The following is a 20657-nucleotide window of genomic DNA, read 5'->3' as shown; positions in this document are numbered from 1 at the left end:
AACAGTGTCTAGAGGGAAATTTATAGCAATAAATGCCCACATGAGAAACAAGGAAAGATCTAAAATTGACACCCTATTGCCAAAATTGAAAGAGCTAGAGGAACAAGATCAAAAAAACTCAAAAGCTAGCAGAAGAAAAGAAATAACTAAGATCTGAGCAGAACTGAAGGAGATAGAGACACAAAAAAACCCTTCAAAAAATCAATAAATCGGCCGGGCGCGGTGGCTCAAGCCTGTAATCCCAGCACTTTGGGAGGCCGAGGCGGGTGGATCACGAGGTCAAGAGATCGAGACCATCCTGGTCAACATGGTGAAACCCTGTCTCTACTAAAAATACAAAAATTAGCTGGGCGTGGTGGCACATGCCTGTAGTCCCAGCTACTCGGGAGGCTGAGGCAGGAGAATTGCCTGAACCCAGGAGGTGGAGGTTGCGGTGAGCCGAGATCGTGCCATTGCACTCCAGCCTGGGTAACAAGAGCGAAACTCTGTCTCAAAAAAAAAAAAATCAATAAATCCAGGAGATGGTTTCTGAAAAGATCAACCAAATAGACCACTAGCCACATAAATAAAAAAGAAAAGAGAGAAGAATGAAATAGATGCAACAAAAACAATAAAGGGGATATCACCACTGACTCCACAGAAATACAAATTGCATTCAGAGATTACTACAAACAACTCTATGCACATAAACCAGTAAACTCAGAAGAAATGGGTAAATCCTAGACACTTGTGCCCTCTCAAGCCTAAACCAGGAAGAAGTTGAAACCCTGAATAAACCAATAACAAAATCTGAAGTTGAGGCAGCAATTAATAGGCTACCAAACAAAAAAAGTCCAGGTCCAGATGGGTTCACAGCTGAATTCTACCAGGTGTACAAAGAGAAGCTGGTACCATTCCTTCTGAAACTATTCCAAACAATCCAAAAGGAGGGAACTCTTCCCAAATCATTTTATGAGACCAACATCGACCAGATACCAAAACCCAGCAGAGACTCAACATAAAAAGAAAACTTCAGGCCAATATCCATGATGAACATCAATGCAAAAATTTTCAATAAAATACAGGCAAACCAACTGCAACAGCACATCAAAAAGCTTATCCTTCACAATCAAGTAGGCTTCATCACGGGGATGCAAGGCTGGTTCAACATATGCAAGTCTGTAAATGTAATCCACCACATAAACAGAACCAAAGATAAAAACCACATGATTATCTCAATAGATGCGGAAAAAGCCTTTGACAAAATTCAACAGCCCTTTATGCTAAAATCTCTCAATAAACTAAGTATCAAAGTAATATATCTCTAAATAATAAAAGCTATTTATGACAAACCTACAGCCCATATCATACTGAATGGACAAAAACTGGAAGCATTCCCTTTGAAATATGGCACTAGACAAGGATGCCCTCCCTCACCACTCCTATTCAATATAGTATTGGAAGGTCTAGCCAGAGCAATCAGAGAAGAAAAAAAATAAAGCGTATTCAACTAAGAAAGAGGAAGTCAAATTGTCTTTATTTGCAGATGACATGATTGTATATTTAGAAGACCCTATCATCTCAGCCCAAAATCTCCTGAAACCGATAAGCAACTTCAGCAAAGTCTCAGGATACAAAATTAATGTGCAGAAATCACACGCATTCCTATATACCAATAACAGAGAGAGCCAAATCATGAGTAAACTCCCATTCACAGTTGCTACAAAGAGAATAAAATACATAGGAATACAACTAACAAAGGATGTAAAGGACCTCGTCAAGAAGAACTACAAACCACTGCTCAAGGAAATAAGAGAGGACACAAACAAATGGAAAAACATTCCATGCTCATGGTTAGGAAGAATGAATATCATGAAAATGGCCATACTGCCTAAAGTAATTTATAGATTCAATGTTATCCCCATCAAGCTACCATTGACCTTCACAGAACTGGAAAAAACCACCTTAAACTTCATATAGAACCAAAAGAAAGCCCGCATAACCAAGACAATCTAAGCAAAAAGAACAAAGCCGGAGGCATAACGCTGACAAAAACAGCGTTATGGGGAATGGATTCCCTGTTTAATAAATGGTGCTGGGAAAACTGGCTAGCCACGTGCAGAAAACAGAAACTGAACCCCTTCCTGACATCTTACACTAAAATTAACTCCAGATGGATTAAACACTTAAACATAAGACCTAACACTATAAAAACCCTAGAAGAAAACCTAGGCAAAACCATTCAGGACATAGGCATAGGCAAGGGCTTCATGACTAAAACACCAAAAGCATTGGCAACAAAAGCCAAAATAAACAAATGGGACCTAATTAAACTCCAGAGTTTCTGTACAGCAAAAGAAACAATCATTAGAGTGTACCGGCAACAAACAGAATGGGAAAAAATTTTTACAATCTACCCATCAGACAAAGGGCTAATATCCAGAATCTACAAAGAACTAAAACAGATTTACAAAAACAAACAAACAAACAAACCCATCCAAAAGTGGGTGAAGGATATGAACACTTTTCAAAAGAAGACATATATGAGGCCAAGAAACATATGAAAAAATGCTCATCATCATTATTAGAGAAATGCAAATCAAGCCCACATTGAGATACCACGTCACGCCAGTTAGAATGGCAATCATTAAAAAATCTGGAGAACAACAGATGCTGGAGAAGATGTGGAGAAATAGGAACACTTTTACACTGTTGGTGGGAGTGTAAACTAGTTCAACCATTGTGGAAGACAGTGTGGCAATTCCTCAAGGACCTAGAAATAGAAATTCCATTTGACCCAGTAATCCCATTACTGGGTATATAGCCAAAGGATTATAAATCATTCTACTATGCACACCTATGTTCATAGCGGCACTATTTACAATAGCCAAGACCTGGAACCAACCAAAATGCCCATCGATGATAAAGTAGACAAGGAAAATGTGGCACATATACACCATGGAATACTATGCAGCCATCAAAAACAACAAGTTTGTATCCTTTGTAGGGACATGGATGAATCTGGAAACCATTATTCTCAGCAAACTGATACAAGAACAGAAAATCAAACATCACATGTTCTCACTCATAGGTGGGTGTTGAACAATGAGATCACATGGACACAGGGAGGGGAGCATCACACACTGTGGTCTGTTCGGGGGACCAAGGGAGGGACTGTTAACAGAGGGTGTGGGGAGGTCAGGGAGGTATAACATGGGGAGAAATGCCACCCACATGTAGGTCATGGGGGAATGGAGGCAGCAAACCATATTGCTATGTATGTACCTGTGCAACAATCCTGCATGATCTGCACATGTACCCCAGAACCTAAAGTTCAATAAAATAAAATAATAATTTTTTTTAAAAAAAGTTATTCCAGATGGGCAAGAACTGAGATAATTCATCACTAGGCTGGCCTTACAAGAAATGCTAAAAGGAGTCCTATATCAAGAAGTGAAAGAATAATACCTGCTATCACAAAAACACACAAAAGTATAAAACTTATTAGTAAAACAGATACACAAAACAACCAGAAAACAATTAACAAATAACATGAGTAAGTCCTCATCTATTAATAACAACCTTAAATGTAAATGATTTAAATTTCCCAGTTAAAAGATACAAACTGGCTGAATGAGTTTTTGTGAAACCAACAAACAAGTGAGGAGTAGTGGCTCAAGCCTGTAATCCCAGCACTTTGTGAGGCTGAGGTGGGTGGATCACCTGAGGTCAAGAGTTCAAGACCACCCTGACCAATACGGTGAAACTATCTCTACTAAAAATACAAAAAAATTGGCTGGCCGTGGTGGTGGGCACATGTTGTCCCAGCTACTCAGGAGGCTGAGGCAGGAGAATTGCTTGAACACAGAAGGTGGAGGTTGCAGTGAGCTGAGACCACGTCACTGCACTCCAGCCTGCTCTCCAGAGCAACACTCTGTCTGGAAAAAAAAAAAAAAAACTATAGGCTGCCTACCAAAAAAAAAAAAAAAAAAACCTCACTTTACCTGTAAAGACACATATAGAATTAAAATGAAGGGGTAGAAAAAGATATTCCACACAAATGGAAACCAAAAATGAATAGGAGTAGCTACATTTCTATCAGACAAAGTAGCCACTAAGTAAAAAAAAAAAAAAATTAAAAAGACAAATAAGGTCATGATATAATTATAATGGGATGATAATGGGATTAATTCAGCAAGAGAATATAACAATTATAGATATATTCACACAACACTGGAGCAAACAGATATAAAAGTATTATTAGTGCTAAAGACAGAGATAGACTCAAATACAATAATAGTTGAAGACTTCAACACTCCTCTCTCAGCACTGGACAGATGAAAACAAGTCAACAAAGAAGCATTGAATTTAAGTAACACTATAGATCAAATGGACCAAATAGACATTTACAGAACATTTCATTCAACAGCTACAGAACGCATTCTTCTCATCAACACATGGAAACTTCTCCAAGATAGATTATATGTTAGCCCACAAAACAAGTCTTAACAAAATTTTAAAAATCAAAACCATATTTGTATCTTCTCAGATCACAGTGGAATAAAACAATATAAATACCAAAAGGAACTTGGGAACCTTTGCAAATACAAGGAAATTAAACAACATGCTCCTTAATGACCAGAGGGTCAATAAAGAAATTAGGAAAGAAATTCAAAAAATTATTGAAACATATGAAAAATGAAACACGACCTATGGGATACAAAAACCTATGGGATGCAGCAAAAGTGGTACTAAGAAAGAAGTTTACAGCAATAAACACCTATATCAAAAAAGGAGAAAGACTTCAATAAACAACTAAATAATGTGCCTCAAACAACTAGAGTATCAGGAACAAATCAAGCCCAAAATTGGTAGAAGGAAAGAAATAGTCAAAGATCAGAGAAACAAGAGGAAATCTCAATGAAATAAAGACCAAAAAAATTTACAATATCTGAGACAACAAACATTTAGAATATTTGCTGATATTTAAAATATCAACAAAATTGATTTGGTCTTTTGAAAATATAAACAAAATCAACAAGCCATTACCTAGACTAGCTAAGAAAAAGGGAAAGAAGACTCAACTAAAGAAAATCAGAAACTAAAAAGAAGACATTACAGCTGAAACAACAGAAATGCAAAGGGACTTCTGTGAACAACTCTACACCAATAAATTGAAAAACCTGGAAGAAATGGATAAATTCTAGGACTCATATAACCTACCAAGATTGAATCAGAAAGAAATTTTTAAAACTTGAATAGACCAATAATAAGTACTTATATGGAATCAGTAATAAAGTATCTCAACAAATAAAAACCCAAGACCAGATAGATTCACTGCTGAATTCTATCAAAACTTGTCAAGAAGTACTAGCACCCATTCTCCTCAAAGTATTCCCCCGAAAAATATTGAAAATGATATAATTATTCCTAATTTATTCTATGAGACCAGAATTACCCTGATATCAAAACCAGACAAGAATACAAAAAGAAAACTACAGGCCAATATTCTTGATAAGCATAGATATAAAAATCCTCAAAACATACTAGCAAGCCAAATCCAACAGCATATCAAAAAAATAACACAACAGGGTCAAGTGGGATTTATCTCAGTTGTCCAAGGTGGTTCAACATACTTAAATCAATGAATGTTACACATTGCATCAACAAAAAGAAGAGCAAAACCATATGATCATCTCAATAGGCACATAAAAAGTATTTGACAAAATTCAACATTTCTTTATGATAAAAACCATTACCAAACTTGGTATGGAAGAGACATAACTAAACACATAGAAATAATCATATGTGACAACCCACAGCTAACATCACACTGACTGAGGAAAAGGTACAAAAGCCTGGACTTCAAAATCACAGGCAACAAAGGCAAAATATACAAATGGAACCATATCAAACTAAAAAATTTCTACATAGCAAAGAAAACAACCAACAGAGTAAAGAGACAATCTGTAGAATGGGAGAAAATATTTGCATACTATTCATCTGATGAGGAACTAACAGAATATACAAAGAACCCAATAACTCAATGGCTAAAATAATACAAATAATCCAATTAAAAGATGAGCAAAGGATCTAAATAGACATTTCTCAAAAGAAGACATACAAATGGCCAGGAAGTATATGAAAAACACTCAACATCATTAATTATCAGAAAAACACAAATCAAAACTACAATGAGACATCAACCCACCCCAGTTAGAATGGCTACTGTCAAAAAGAGAAAAAATTACAAATGCTGGTGAGACTGCAGAAAGAGGGGAACTTTTATACATTGTTGGTAAAAATGTAAATTAATACAGCCATTACAAAAAACTAGGGGTTTCTAAAAAAAAAAACTACAAATAGAACTACCCTACAATCCAGTGATATCATTACTATTTATGCAAAATAAAATAAATCAGTATATCAATTTTCTACACCTCCATGTTTATTATAACATTATTCCCAACAGCCAAGATATGGAGTCAATCTAAGTGTCCATCAACAGATGAATGGGAGGAGAAAATATGTTATATATACATAATGGAATACATCCAGCCATAAAAAGGAAGGAAATACTGTCATTCACAGCAACATGTATGAGCCTGGAGGACATTACATTAAATTAAGCAGAGAAAGATAAATGCCACATGTTCTCAATCATATGTAGGAGCTTTAAAAGTTGAGCAAATAGAAGTAGACAGAATTGAGGTTATTAGAGGCTTGGAAGGGTAGGGAGGAGGAATAGATAGGCAAAGATTCATTAATGAATACATGATTACAACTAGATAGGAGGAATAAGTTCTAGTGTTTTATAGCATTGTAGGATAAATATAGTTAACAATATTTTATTCTATACTTTCAAAAATCTGTGAGAGAGGATTTTGAATGTTCATAACACAAAAAAGTACATTTATGATGAATATGCTAATTACCCTGATCATTGCTCATTTTATACATGTATTGAAATATTACTTTGTATTGCATAATTGTTACATAAACAACTAAAACATGTCAACTAAAAATAATAGGAAAGGATAATAAATAAATAATAAAGTGTATGGGAGGATGTGCATAGATTATATGCAAATACTATGCCCATTTTATTTAATAGACTTGAACATCCTTGGATTTTGTTCTCTGTGAGGATACTGAAACCTATAGAGGGGAAAACTGTATAGACATACAAGGGAAGGCTGAGTGAAAGATATACAGGACTACTCTAAACTGCCTCTGGCAAATGCTTGTGAATCTGCAATTACCTCAAAATAAAAGGTTTTAAAACAAAAATGTTTCTAATATACTTGACAGTAGTTTTTTTCCTTGTGAGGTTATAAGTTTAAAAACTTAAAAAACATAAATTAATTTTAAAAATATTTGGTCTCCAGTTTGATCTTCACGTATTAAGAGAAAAAAGCAACAATAAAAAAGGCAATAATATTAGAAAACAGGAATGTGTGAAAAGGGAAATAAAAGAAAAAGTGGATATGGATATGGATTAAAATTACACCTAAAAAAATTAATCCATAGGAAATGAAATTAAAAGAAATCGATTTCAGAAAAAAAAAGATAAGAAAAACTTTCTAATAATCCTTTTTTTAATGATGGAACTCAATAGTTCAACAATGCTAAAAAAAACTACCCATCTGTCTTAGACAAGGAGGGTTCACCTGGTTAAAAGAAAAAGCCATATTTGACAAACCCACAGCTAATATACTGAACGGACAAGAGCTAGAAGCATTCCACTTTGGGAGGTTAAGGTAGGCAGATAACCTGAGGTCAGGAGTTCAAGACCAGCCTGGCCAAGATGATGAAACCTCATATCCACTAAAGATACAAAAAAGTAGCCAGGCGTGGTAGCATGGTAATCCTAGCTACTCAGGAGGCTGAGGCATGTGAATTACTTTAACTTGGGAGGCAAAGGTTGCAGTGAACCAAGATCATGCCACTGCATTCCAGCCTGAGCAACAGAGTGAAACTCCATCCCAAAAAAAAAAGGAAGAAATTCCCCTTGAAGAGCAGCACAAGACAAGTGTGCCCTCTCTCACTACTCTTATTCAACATTGTATTTGAAGTTCTCACCCCATCCCCCCAGCAGCCACAGCAAGACCTATCCAAGGAGAGTCTGAGCTCAGACATGCCTAACTCTGCCCCCACCTGATGGGCCTTCCGTACCCACCCTGATAGCTGAAGACAAAGGACATATATTCTTGGGGGTTCTAGGGTCCTGCCTATAATAGTTTCTCTCCATACTACCACACCTGATGCTCTCTGTAAAGCTCCACCTCCTGGCAGGAAGCCAACCAGCACAAAAATAGAGCATTAAACCACCAAAGCTAGGAACCGTCAGAGAGTACACTTCACTCCCCTGCCACATCCACTGGAACAGGTGCTGGTATCCACAGACAAGAGACCCATAGATGGTTCACATCACAAGATGCTGTGCAGAAAATGCCCAGTACCACCCCAGAGCCCGGTAGACTTGCTGGGTGGCTAGAGCCAGCAGAGAGATAATCACTACAGCTCAGCTCCCAGGAAAAAGCATCCAGAGGAAAAGGGAGAGAGGTACTACCTCAAGGGAACATCTTGTGGGACAAAAAAATCTAAACAACCTTCAGCCCTAGACCTTCCCTCTGGCAGAGCCTACCCAAATGAGAAGGAATCAGAAAACCAATTCTGGTAATATGACAAAAAAAAAAGCCTCTTTCACACCCCCAAAATATCACACTAGCTCACCAGCAGTGAATCTAAACCAAGAAAAACAAATCCCTGATTTACCTGGAAAAGAATGCAGGAGGTTACTTAGAAAGCTAATCAGGGGGGCACAAGAGAAAGGCAAAGCCCAATGCAAGGAAACCCAAAAAATGATACAAAAGGTGAAGGGACAAAATTCAACAAAGTAGATAGCATAAAGAAAAAACAATCAAACCTTCAGGAAACATTGTACACACTTACAGGAATGCAAAATGCTCTGGAAAGTCTCAGCAATAGAATTGAAAAAGTAGCAGTAAGAAATTCAGAGCTCGAAGACAGGTCTTCAAGTTAACCCAATCCAACAAGGACAAAGAGAAAAAATAAGAAAATATGCACAAAGCCTCCAAGAAATCAGGGATTATGTTAAACAATCAAACCTAAAAATAATCAGTGTCCTTGACACCGACCAGGTAAACTATAAAGAAAAACCTATCAGATTAACAGCAGATTTCTCAGCAGAAATTCTACAAGCTAGAAGAGATTGGGGCCCAATATTCAGCCTCCTAAGACAAAACAATTATCAGCCAAGAATTTGGTATCCAGCGAAACTAAGCTTCCTATATGAAGGAAAGATACAGTCTTCTTCAGACAGACAAATACTGAGAGAATTTGCCACTACCAAGCCACCACAACAAGAAATTCTAAAAGGAGCTTTAAATCTTGAAACAAATCCTGGAAATACACCAAAACAGAACCTCTTTAAAGCATAAATCTCACAGGACCTAGACAACAAAAATACAATTTAAAAACAAAACAAAAAAACAAGGTACACAGGCAAGAAATAGCACAATTAATGAAATGGTACTTCACATCTCAATACTAACATTGAATGTAAATGGCCTAACTGCTCCACTTAAAAGATACAGAACTACAGAATGGATAAGAATTCACCAACCTACTATCTGTTGCCTTCAAGAGACTCACCTAACACATAACGGACTCACCTAACACTCATGGACTCACATAAACTTAAAGTAAAGTGGTGGAAAAAGGCATTCCATGCAAATGGACACCAAAAGTGAGCAGGAGTTATTCCTATATCAAACAAAACAAATTTTAAAGCAACAGCTGTCAAAAGAGACAAAGGACATTACATAACAGTAAAAGGCCTTGTCCAACAGGAAAATATCACAATCCTAAACATATATGCACCTAACACTGGAGTTCCCAAATTAATAAAACAATTACTAGTAGACCTAACAAATGAGATAGATAACAATGCAGTAATAGTGGGGAACTTCAATATTCCACTGACAGCACTATACAAATACTTACAGCCAACTGATCTTTGACAAAGCAAACAAAGACAAAGTGGGGAAAGGACACCCTTTTCAACAAATGGTGCTGGGATAAATGGCTAACCACATGTAGAAGAATGAATCTGGATCCTCATCTGTCACCTCATAAAAAACTAACTCAAGATGGATTAAGACCTGAAACGATAAAAATTCTAAGCAATAACACTGGAAAAACCCTTCTAGACTTTTGCTTAGGCAAGGATTTTATGACCAAGAACCCAAAAGCAAATGTTAAAAAAAAAAAAGATAAATAGCTGGGACCTAATTAAAGAGCTCTTGCATGGCAAAAGGAACAGTCAGCAGATTAAACAGACAACCCACAAAGTGCAGAAAATCTTCACTATCTATAGACTGACAAAGGACTAATATCCCAAATCTACAATGAACTCAAATCAGCAGAAAAAAACAAACAATCCCATCAAAAAGTGGACTAAGGACATAAATAGACAATTCTCAAAAGAAGATATACAAATGGCCAACAAACATATGAAAAAATGCTCAACATCAGTAATTATCAGGGAAATGCAAATCAAAACCACAATGCAATATCACCCAACTCCTGCAAGAATGGCCATAATCAAAAAATCAAAAAACAGTAGATGTTGGCTTGGATGTGATGACTAGGCAACACTTCTACACTGCTGTAACTAGTACAGCCATTATGGAATACAGTGTGAAGATTTCTTAAAGAACTAAAAGTAGAACTACCATTGGATCCAGCAATTCTACTACTGGGTATCTACAAAAGAAGTCATTATACAAAAAAGATACTTGCACACTTGCACATGTATAACTATAGCCGCGCAATTCACAATTACAAAATCATGGAACCAATACAAATGCCCAAGAAGCAATGAGTGGATAAAGAAACTGATATATATGTATATCACATATACATACAATGGAAGACTATTCAGCCATAAAAAGTAATTAATTAATCACATTTGAGTGACCTGGATGAGATTGGAGACAATTATTCTAAGTGAAGTAACTCAGGAATTGAAAACCAAATATTGTATGTTCTCACTGACATGTGAGAGCTAAGCTATGAGGACCCAAATGCATAAGAATGATACAATAGACTTTGGGGATTTCAGGGGAAGAATAGGAGGGGGGCAAGGGATAAAAGACTGCAAATAGAGTGCAGTGTATACTGCTCAGGTGATGGGTGCACTAAAATGCCAAGTGCCACCTGTACCTCAATAACCTATGGAAAAATAAAAAATAAGAAAAAAATAAAGAATTTAAAATAAATAAATAAACAAACAAAAAAGGTATGTTCAGCAGGTGGCCTCTTTTAGTTCCTCTGCTGTTCCACATGGTGAACAGTCATGTAGGAAAACAAAAGGGGATTTGAATGCTGACTATCATTTTTTTGTGATGGAACTTCAGCAAATCAAGTAATCTCCCTGAGCCTCTCTCTGTTTTCTCATTTGCCTCATTCCTTTGTCTCAGTGACAAAGGAATGGCGCATTTTGTAACCTGTAAAATGCTAGTGAAATACTAGTTATTATAACTATCTGCCAGTTCAAAGTGTTCAAAGAGACATACATGATTTCTGTGAATATATTAGAAATAACTTTAAGAACAAGAACAATGGGTTAACCATCTAAATGATGTAGTGGAACATGAGAGGGCTAGAACCCAACACTCGCAAAAAGGAAATAAGTCCATCCCTTTCCCCTAGAATATCAAAATACTTGATATTCCATCATTGAAAATTCAATTTTCTCTAACATATTATCAACACACTAAGGCAAGCTTAGCTCTTATCATTGCATATCCATATTTCATGATGCCTAACACAGAGTGGGTGATCAAAAAGTACTGGATAACCATTGGAAAAGGGTTTATCTCTAGAAATTCCAAGTTTAAATTCCAACAAGATTGCAAGATATGTTGAGGTTTTGTGTATCATTGACTCTAAATGGTTACCCACCATAGTGGATGCTACACTGCATGCTCAGGCCCCCACACTTGAGAACCAAAGCACACATTTCCATGACTACAGGAATGTTGAGTACCAGTGGTCTAGAGCTTTCCCCTAAGTCCCTTCTTAGACTTTTCCTCAGCTAAAAAGAACCACCTCACCCAAAATCATACCTTCTCCTGCAAACCACACAGAGGTATAAAGGCCCAGGTTTCAGGTCTTAATTTAGGCCTATTCTAAAGGGCAGTGCCTGCTCCAGAGCTCTCTGTGGGATCATCTGTTTCTGTTACAACTTCACTGGAGTTCAACTTCTCTTTCTACCCAATCCTGCCTCCTTCACACTCCAATTGGTGTTGATCCCTGGATCATTCTCAGTAAACTTCCAGCATATAAAATGTTCATCTCAGGGCCAGTTTCCTGGGAACCTTCACCAGTGTTACCTACTCTTCCAGTAAATACAGTTAGCTCTAATACTTCAATTTTCAAAGAGCTTGAGATGGTGCAAAGGACACACATCCATTTCAATGAGTGAGCTCAAGTAAGAAACCATATTGGGAAACCAGGCCTGCCTTTTGTGCCATTAGATATCTAATAACTATACAAGGAAGATGGCAATCATGGTCATGCTTTTATGAGAAAGCTTAGTTTTTATCAAACCTCTCAGTCTTTTTCCTCTCATGACATGTTAAGACATCCAAGTTCTGAATTTTCTTGCTGTATTTTATCGGGACCGTGTGAAAATGTAATTGCTGATCAATAAGAACTAGGTTTGTGGTATTTTTTCACACTATTTCTTTGAGTCACAGGAATGTAACTGTGAAGCTGCTGGTATATTTTCCAAGCTGAGTTACTTGGCCTACGTAGCTTTACACATCAAGTAAGTGTTAAAATTGATGGGAGCAGAATCATTTTTATTGCACCCTGAGAAAAACCATTAATTTTAAAAAATAGTTTGCTAAATGTCACTTATTGCATTGATTTTAATCTATAATAAGTATATACATAAATTGTACTTATTTAATTACATTTAAAAAGCATCAACACATTTCTTTAAGACAAATGGCACCACCTGGAAAATACTTGATGTCAAGGGACTACTGAACAGAGAACTTCACTATTTGTGTGTTATTTAAAGGCAACATACCTGGGATTCACTACATTTAGTTCATTCATTTAACAAACATCATTTGAGCCTACTTTGTGTATTAAAACTCTGTACCATTCCAAGAATATAAACAAAATGGAAATCATGTTTACTTTTACTTTCAAAGCATTTTACCTGACAGAGTTTGCTATTCCTGTCAATCTGCTCAACAGTTTCAATCACGAAGTAATTCCAAACCAGAAAGAAAGATGAACAAATCAAGCTTGGTGGGCTGTCCATCTTTCATGACTTTTAAAAATTCTTAATGAGAACCAAATCATCACTGCCTCTGGAACTTTATTCTCTCTCTAAAATCTTAAACGGTCATTTAGACCCTCCTTCCATCTTCTTAGAAGATTAAAAAAATCAGGTAGGAAAACATATTTTTAACTTTACAGTCCTGATTGAATATTTTTAGCAGAATCAAGTCTGGGTTCCAGCAGGGTAATTTAATGGTCTCCATGGTAAAAATAAATAAATAAATAAATAAAATAATAGAGTTCTTTTTTAAACAGCATCGTACACTAAAAAATAAAAATTGTTCCCATGGTTGATGTAGTAGAAGATGCAAACACTTTGATTACACTAGGTCACTATCTTTTTCATCTCTCTACACAAATAAAACGTCAGAAAAGAAATATATTTTATCATGAACAAAATGAAGATTTTATTTCCATAAAATATGAATAAAAGAAAAGATAAAATAAACAAATAAATAAATAAATGTTGATTTAACTGGACAGTGTTGCTGAAACTAAGCCCAATATTTTATAGAGAAATATCATCAGATAAGGTAATATGGAGGAAAATGCTTGGTAAACCCAAAGAATTAGCAAAGATATATTATTTTTACTAATCAGCTATGTGACTAATTTATGTGGTACCAAATAAGAGACTTTAAATTTTGGCTAGCACTGCAAAACCCATCCTGTAAAATCCTGCATACTTGAGTCTGAAAATGATTGATGCTGACAAATTATAGGTTCTTCCTGAATATTCTTCCAAGAGTGACATATTTTCAAAACAAGTAGGAACCAGCCAGCTTGGAAGATGACAAAAACACATAATGTGTGCTGTTAATTGCTGACATTTATATAGAGTTGACACCAGATATCACTTATGATAGCAATTACTAATAGCAATTTGCATATCCAGAGCCCATAATGAAATTTTGCTAAATTCATTTTTTTACTTATTTTCAACCTTCATGCTAATGTTCCTTTTATTAATGCGAAGTATAGAACAAGGCTTCCCAACATTTTTTATCACACACATAAAAGCTGATAATGTTTGTACCAGTTCCCAGAAAACTGACATTTAGGCACACACCTAAAACGAAAGTGGGGTACTATCTTAACATGGTCAGTTTTGCAGAGATCACCTATTCTATAGTTCCATAATGCAGCAAACCATGCCAAGCAAACAATAAGTCCAAAATCTTTATATTTAAGGTAAAATGTTATTTTAAAAATTATCTTATTTTCACATTTTTATTGAGTTAATTACAATGAACTATATGTAACACAGGGTTCATTGCCTTGTCAGTTCTCCTCGTACATAACACAATACTGCTACTACATTGTTTTGTTAGGAAACACAGGTGGCATTCTTGCCAGAAAAATCTGGAAGGCAGGAGTAACAAGCTGGTTAACGACTTTGGCTATTGCAAAATGAAGATCTGTTACTTAATCTAAAAAGAAACTGCCCTTTTTTCCCCACAGTGGGGTCCAAGAGCATGAGAGGATTTCCTGTGGACTGAATATGGACCATTCTGAAAAACAAGCTGAAGCTGTTTGAAATCTTACCCAAAGAAATCCTACCCGGAAAAAAAGGACAAGAAGACACCAACAGAGATCTTGAAGAAAGGGACCACATGAGAATTAGGGGCTGAGGGGGCGGTCTTTTCCAGCATCCCAGGGCTAGAAGAACCCTCAGGGGAGGCTGAATAGCCCACGAAAGTGTCCACAGAGTAAGGGCATCTATAAATGCCTGCCAGGCCCAAAGAGCACACCACCACCCTGCGTCACTGCTGAATCAAATTAGAACATCTGGGACTTTCCCCTCCCCACCCACTCCACAACTGGCAAATCATAGAGGCTGGGAGGTAGAAACGAAGCTTCTTACCCCCAGTCATCAGCAGCAGCCTTAGGTTCTTGATTCAGTGATGGGAGATCTGACATTAAGTCACATTAAGAATTTTGATCTATAGACATGAGACATTCTGTAGTCTGAGTCAAGACTATCTGTAGCTTGAAGTGATGTTAGGGATACTACCTAAAAATCACCAGAAAAGTCCTGAGACCTGCCTAGGTTTCATCCTGGGGAAGGAATTATACTTACCCGCAGTGAGTACACATTAAAAGACCATGAAGTATAAAAAATTAACTTGTGCTTACTCAAGTTATAGATTATACAGAAATTTACTTAAAACAGAACATCTGGCTGGGCACAGTGGCTCACGTCTGTAATCCTAGCACTTTGGGAAGCCGAGGAGAGCAGATCACAAGGTTAAGAGTTCAAGACCAACCTGACCAACATGGTGAAAACCCATCTCTACTAAAAATACAAAAAAAATTAGCCGAGCATGGTGGCACGTGCCTGTAATCCCAGCTACTCTGGAGGCTGAGGCAAGAGAATCGCTTGAACCAAGGAGGTGAAGGTTGCGGTGAGCCAAGATTGCACCATTGCACTCTAGCCTGAGCAACAAGAGTGAAACTCAGTTTAAAAAAAAAAAGAAAAACAGAACATCTGTAAATTTACTGCCTTTTCATGTTTACCTTAAACTTTATGAACCTGCTCTAAGCTGCCTACCAAAAATCCAGCCTTTTTATAAGAGGAATCCAAGTCTCAAAGTCTTCTGAGAATTGACCATCTGGAAGAACCAAATATAAAATCAGAGTCTATATGAGATAAGAAAATCTTCAGGCAAACTCAGGACCTACAGTCGACTTTTTAAAAAAGTATGGGATTTAAGTTATCAAAGAACATATAAACTAGAAAAAAAAAGCTACACTTATCATGAAAAATCAGAAAATTACTTCAAGCTATCAAAATTATGACCTAAAAATATTGCAAATAGAAAAAATGGTTGTTAGTGCAATGACACTTCTAATTTTTTTTACGGGCAAAATTTCTTTCTTTTGAAATTTCATAAGTTCCTTGCTGTCAAGTAAAGACTAATTTAGTAAAGATGCTAAAAAAATATGAAATTTTCTATTCAGGTTTTCAAAAGGCTTTTTTATTTTGACTTTATATAAAATGAATTTTTGGAGAGAAATCTGGGGTTTCATAGGAGTGACTTTTTCTTCATCTACGATGGTATTAACTGATCAATTGGCTTAAGAAAACGTGGATGATAAGTTAGTATGAAACAAATAGAAAATCAAGCAGAGACAAATAATAATGTAGACTCTTTTCAAAGCAAACTTGTACTTTTTAAAAATCACTTATTTTTAATTATGATAAAATATAAATAACATAAACTTTACTATTTTAATCTTTTGTAAAAAATTCTTAGAGACACCATCTCTCTCTGTCACCCAGGCTGGAGTGCAGTGGCAAGATCATAGCTCACTGCAGGCTTGGCCTCCTGGGATCAAGCAATCCTCCTGCATCAGCTTCCCAAGTAGCCAGAACTGCAGACACAGGGCACCATACCCAGCTAATTTTTTCTATTTTTTGTAGAGATTGAGCCTTGTTCTGTTGCCCAGATTGGTCTCAAATTCCTGAGCTCAAGTGATCCTCCCAACTCAGTCTCAAAATATTGGGATTACAGGCATGAGTTACTGCACCTGCCCCTATTTTAACTATTTTAAGTGTACATTTCAGTGGCATTAAGTACATTCACATTGCTGTACAACCAATATCACCATCCATCCAGAAAACAATTTTCATCTTGCAAATCTCAAACTGTACCCATTAAACACTATCTCCCCCATTCCTCCCTTCCCTTAACTCCTGGCATCTACCATTCTACTTTCTGTCTCTATGAATTTGACTACTCTAACTACCTCATATGGGTGAAATCATATAGCATTCGTCCTTTTGTGTCTGACTTATTTTGTTTAGCGTAATGTCCTCAAGGTTTATTCATACTACACAATGTGCCCAAATTTTCATCCTTTTTAAGGCTGAATAATAGTCCACTATGCTTGTATACTACATTTTGCTTATTCATTTATCCACCATGAACACTTAAGTTGCTTCCACTTTTTGGACTACTGTAAATAATGCTGCTAAGAACATGAGTTTACATACATCTATTCAAAAATCTGCTTTCAATTATTTGGGGTATATACCCAGAAGTGGAATTGCTAGATCATATGGTAATTCTATGTTTATTTTTGAGGAATTGCCATATTGTTTTCCATGGCAGCTACACTATTTTACATGCCCACCAGCAGTGCACAAGGGTTGCAATTTCTCTACATCCTCACCAATACTTGTTTTCTGTTTCTTTTTCTTTAATAATAGCTATCCTAATGAGTGTGAAGTGATGTTGCATTATGGCTTTGATTCATATTTCCCTAAAGATTTCCTAGTGATGTTAAGGATATTTTTATGTGCCCATTGATCACCCGTACATCATCTTTGGAGAAATGTCAACTTAAGTCCATAAAAAAAACTTGTACTTTATTCCTTGCTGACTCTACAAATGATATCATATTAATGTTTTTTAAAAATGATGTTTTCAGCAATCACCACATCTAGTAGTATAAAACAGTTCAAATTTCAGATCCTTTTTATAATTTTTAATGTTTTGTAGTAGCAGTATGCAAGCCTCCTTACAAAGAAAAAAATACCAACCTACTTTGGGATCCTGTTCAGCTCTGTGCTTGTAGATCTACACAATCACACAGATAACTTAGTGTAGAAGGCACCCTATCGTGTCAGGTGATATAGAGCTACACTGTCCAGTATAATAGTTTTAAAACTCATATAATTATTGAGCACTTAGAATATGGCTAATCCCAATTCAGATGTTTTATAAGTGGAAAATTTATATCAGATTTCAAAGATTTAGTGATATGGTTTGGCTGTGTTCTCACCCAAATCTCATCTTTAACTATAATCCCCATAATCCCCGCATGTTGTGGGAGGGACCTGGTAGGAGGTAATTGAATCGTGGGGGTGGTTTTCCCCCATGCTCTTCCCATGGTAGTGAGTGAGTTCTCATGAGATCTGATAGTTTTATAAGCATCTGGCATTTCCCCTGCTGGCTCTCTCTCCTGTCACCCTGTGAAGAGATGCCTTCCACTATAATAGTAAGTTTTCTGAGGCCTTCCCAGCCATGTGGAACTGTGAATCAATTAAACCTTTTTTCTTTATAAATTACCCAATCTGGGGTATTTCTTCATGAAATCATTAAAATAAACTAATACACTTAGTGTTTTATAAGTAATATGAAATATTTCAGTAGTTTTTAATTGCTATGTTAAAAATAATATTTTAGATATACTGAGTTTGATAAAACATATAATTAAATTTAATCTCACCTGTTTCTTTTTACCATTTTAATGTGGCTATTGGAAAATTTTAAATGACATACGTGGCTCTGCTTTATGGCTCACATTCTATTTCTGCTGGACTGTAGATATAAATAATTATGACTAAGTAGACCACTTCCATAATAGTGGATATACAAGTAAACTCAGAACCAGAAAATTTTCCATGTAATTCAAACTGTTTTTCAAAAACTAATTCTTTTCGTTATTAGTAAATTATAAATATTGTACAGAATTATCTAGGTGAATGCCATTATTCTATACTCAAATTTCTTAGTATAAACACTGCCTCTTGCATTTAAGTTTACCTCATGGGAATTTCTATGCCTGTTCAGAAGTAAATTGTTTCTGCCACTATACTGAACTCTTTTTAATATAGTGACAAAAGGGCAAGAAAGAGATAAACTCCATCAAGACCCTTTTTAAAATATAATTTCAACTTTTATTTTAGATTCAGAGAACACATGTGCAGGTTTGTTACATGGGTATACTGTGTGAGGTTCGGGATATCAATGATCCCATCACCCAGGTAGTAAGCTTAGTACCCAACAGGTAATTTTTCAACCCTCCTCCCTTTCTCCCCTCTAGTAGTCCCTACAGTCTACTGTTCTCATCTTTATGTCCATGTGTACCCAATGCTTAGCTCCCACTTATAAGTAAGAACATGCAGTATTTGATTTTTTCTTCCTGAATTAATTCACTTAAGATGACGGCCTTCAGTTGTATCATATTGCTGAAAATGAAATGATTTATTTCTTTTTATAGCTGCATAGTATTCTAAGATACATATGTATTACATTTTCTTTATCCAGTCTACCATGGATGGGCATCTGGGTTGATTCCATGTCTTTACTATTGTGAATAATGCTGTAATGAACACACTAGTGCATGTGTCTTTTTGGTAGAATAAGTTATTTTCCTTTGGTACATATCCAATAATGGGATCACTGAGTCGAAAAGGAGTTCTGCTTTAAATTCTTTTCAAAATCTCCAAATTGCTTTCCATAGCGGCTGAAATAATTTGCATTCCCACCAACAGTGTATAATCATTCTTCTTTCTCTAGAGCCTCACCAGCATCTGGTTGTTTTTTTTGTTTGTTTGTTTGTTTTTTTCTAACTTTTAATAATAGCCATTCTGACTAGTATGAGATGGCATTTCATTGTGATTTTGATTTGCATTTCTCTGATTCATGATGATGAGCATTTTTTCCTATGTTTGTTGTCTGCTCATCAATCCCTTTATAATGGCATTAATTCATTCATAAGGGTAGAGTCCTCACGATCTAAACACCTACCAAAAAGCCCCACCTCCCAACACTACTGCACTGTAGATAAAGCTTCCAACACAGGGATTTTGGAGGACACATTCAGATCATAGCAGTGAAGGACACAAAGGAGGGCTAAGATTATTAATTTATTTAAAGGTGTTTTTTCAAAAAACTGGAGCAAATCAGTCGTGGTGTTAAATATATGTGACAAAAAATATTTTGTCAGTATTATTTGAAATATTTTCTAATTCTATTGATATAAAATCAAACTTACATTGGTAAGTGCTCTTTTCCTTCTAACTTATAAGGGCAAGTCATTGGTAAGAAATAAAAATAATTATAAGCTACACTTTTTCAGTCAGACTGGTAATACATTTTCTTTCAGCCTATTATCTAAGAATGTTATGAAATCTTCAAACCCAATATTAACTAGATTTGTCTTTAAGACATATTTTGCAAACAACAATCAATTTTTGATTTGGGGAAGTTTCTCTAAACTTTCTTCTCATTCAAAATATCTGCTTCTGTCACAGCCTTCCTTCGCTGCTTTCTGCAATAATAAGATCACCCTATAAGCTCCAAGAACTGAAAATTAATGTATTTCTGGGGTAATCCTCCCTGGTCCCAGGTTTCTAATTAAAATATGGTACTCCGGTGTGCCTCTGTTTATAATCAGAGAACTAAGAATTTATTGACAAATGCTCTCCTTTCCCAACACCCCCCCAACCTCCCACACACAATTAAAATAAATAAATAATTTTTTAAGCTGTGGGAGGCATG

This window comes from Sapajus apella, unplaced genomic scaffold (assembly GCF_009761245.1).
Source record: "Sapajus apella isolate SASKATOON/1434 unplaced genomic scaffold, GSC_monkey_1.0 scaffold50, whole genome shotgun sequence".
NCBI classification, from domain to species: domain Eukaryota; kingdom Metazoa; phylum Chordata; class Mammalia; order Primates; family Cebidae; genus Sapajus; species Sapajus apella.
This window is presented reverse-complemented; position numbering follows the sequence as displayed.